Genomic DNA, 3226 nt, shown 5'->3' on the forward strand with positions numbered 1-3226 from the left:
CTTCAATAACTCATTTTCTTACTATAAATTGGCAAGTAACACTCCTTGTGCTCACACACCTTTGCCTTATTCATATAATTTTCCCATGCAATCTACATCATTCTCCTTTCAACCAAGAAAATCACATTGTGCCCATTTTCTTCTTTTTTCATCCTGAGCTTTGTTTTAACGAAGATTTTCCTTTCATACTTCATTACTTCCCCATTCAATGGCTTCATCAAACTCCAGAAGAAGAAAAGGGAAGCAATTAGCTGAACCACCCACCTATGATAAAAAAAGATTCAAATCTCAATTTCATGAGCGCCTATATCATGGGTGGATGGAGGAAAAAAAGGTGATCCCTGAGATTGGATTTAGAATGAAGGATGGTGAGTACCCTATAATAAGGGAAATCATTGAAAAGAGAAGATGGGAACTCCTGTGTGAACCCCTCACAAATATAAGAGCAACTATGGTAAGGGAGTTCTACGCAAATACAGTGAGACAAAGCAAAACTGACCCCACTACAAAAGTTATGTGAGGGAAGTTGATGTGGACTTCAGCCCAGCAACAATCATGAGGGTTCTACAAATAAGAACAATACCTTTCAAAGAGCCCAGCTTTGATGAAAGAATGAATAGCGAGAATGATCCTGATGAGTTCATAAATGGTATATGTCTGGATGGCAAAGACTGGGTGAAAGATCGAGATGGAGATTCAAGCCACTTGAGGAGGATTGATCTCATACCTGAGGCCAAGGGTTGGTACGAAATAGTGAGAAGATTAATACTGCCTACTGGAAATACCTCAGAGGTTACAATAAAAAGAGCCATCGTGACACACTGCATACTCAAAGGGGGAGAAATAAATGTCCCACAGATTATTGATGCATGGAAACTTGTTTCTCAACAACTTTTCTTCGGCAAGTATACCGAATTGTCGTCAAGTAAAAACTCACAATAGAGTGAGGTCGAATCCCACAGGGATTGATTGGTCAAGCAACTTTAATTAGAGGAATGTTCTAGTTGAACTAAGCAGAATTAGATTTGAGATTTGCAAAAAATTAAATGGCGGGAAAGTAAATAGCAGAAAACGTAAATGCTGGAAATAAAGAGCTGAATGTAAATAGCGGAAAGTAAATTGCAGAATCTTAAATGGGAATGGGGAAGATGCTCATAAAAGTAGATTGCAGAATTTATAGAGAATGGGTAAGATCATAAATGGGGGATTCATTGGGCTTAGGAGATGTTGCATTCTCCGGATCAAGTTCATTTTCATCTCTTCCTCAATCAATGCATTCATTGATCTCCTTGGCAATCTTAAGTGATCGAATTCCAATTTCTTGGTAATTCAATCTCTCAAATCTTGATCAATAGCCAATTCCTTGGTCAATTGCTCATGAGAAGAGATGAAGTATGGTCACTGATTATACCACATGTATTTCCAAATCAAAGTGTTGGTAGGATTATATGTCACTATATCCATCCAAACCCCAATTTGGTCCAACATGAGAAAGCATTTCTAGCATGATCTCTTCATTCCTCTTCCAAAGTTCCGAGGAGATCCAAGTATGAATAGCTTCTTTTCCAAGTTAACTACCCAATTGAATGAAGATTGAAAGCTTTCTAGTAAAATCAAGAGAAAAGATAGAAGAAGAATAATGAAAACTAATATTGATCCATTGGTGCACGAAATTGTGATCTCCAGGCTCGAACAATCCCTGGTAATGGCTCCAAAGCTTGGTGCTCTGATCTTAATTCATAATTGTCACAACTTCGATACAACTAACCAGCAAGTGCACTGGGTCGTCCAAGTAATACCTTACGTGAGTAAGGGTCGAATCCCACGGAGATTGTTGGTATGAAGCAAGCTATGGTCACCTTGTAAATCTCAGTCAGGCGGATATAGAATAATCATGGAGTTTTCGAATATTATATAATAAAATAGGGATAGAGATACTTATGTAATTCATTGGTAGGAATTTCAGATAAGCGAATGGAGATGCTTTTCGTTCCTCTGAACCTCTGCTTTCCTGCTATCTTCATCCAATCAGTCTTACTCCTTTCCATGGCTGGCTTTATGTGATACATCACCACTGTCAATGGCTACTTTCGGTCATCTCTCGGGAAAATGATCCAATGCCCTGTCACGGCACGACTAATCGTCTGGAGGCATCACCCTTGCCAATGGCTTCATCTTATCCTCTCAGTGAATAATATGCTCACGCACCCTGTCACGGCACGGCTATTCATCTGTCAGTTCTCGATCATGCTGGAATAGGATTTACTATCCTTTTGCGTCTGTCACTAACGCCCTGCAATCGCAAGTTCGGAGCTCGTCACAGTCATTCAATCATTGAATCCTACTCGGAATACCACAGACAAGGTTTAGACCTTCCGGATTCTCTTGAATGCCGCCATCATTCTAGCTTACGCCACGAAGATTCTGGTTAGGAGATCTAAGAGATATTCATTCTAGCTTATTTCATGTAGAACAGAAGTGTTTGTCAGGCACGCGTTCATAAAGGAGAAGGATGATGAGCGTCACACATAATCATCACCTTCATCACGTTCTTGGGTGCGAATGGATATCTTAGAAGAGAAATAAGAAGAATTGAATAGAAAACAGTAGTACTTTGCATTAATCTTTGAGGAACAGCAGAGCTCCACACCTTAATCTATGGAGTGTAGAAACTCTACCGTATGAAAATACATAAGTGAAGGTCCAGGCATGGCCGTGTGGCCAGCCCCTATGGTCTAAGAACAATGCGTTCAAAGATGCCTAATACAATAGTAAAAGGTCCTATTTATAATAAACTAGTCACTAGGGTTTACATGAGTAAGTAATTGATGCATAAATCCACTTCCGGGGCCCACTTGGTGTGTGTTTGGGCTGAGCCTGAGTGTTGCACGTGCAGAGGCCATTTGTGGAGTTGAACGCCAGTTTCTGTGCCAGTTTGGGCGTTCAACTCTGGTTTTGGATCCTTTTCTGGCGCTGGACGCCAGATTTGGGCAGAAGGCTGGCATTGAACGCCAGTTTACGTCGTCAATCTTGGCCAAAGTATGGACTATTATATATTGCTGGAAAGCCCTGGATGTCTAATTTACAACACAATTGGAAGCGCGCCATTTCGAGTTCTGTAGCTCCAGAAAATCCACTTTGAGTGCAGGGAGGTCAGAATCCAACAGCATTAGCAGTCCTTTTTCAACCTCTGAATCTGATTTCTGCTCAAGTCCCTCAATTTCAG

The sequence above is a fragment of the Arachis ipaensis genome, chromosome B4 (assembly GCF_059453495.1).
Source record: "Arachis ipaensis isolate K30076 ecotype BB chromosome B4, ASM5945349v1, whole genome shotgun sequence".
NCBI classification, from domain to species: Eukaryota; Viridiplantae; Streptophyta; class Magnoliopsida; order Fabales; family Fabaceae; genus Arachis; species Arachis ipaensis.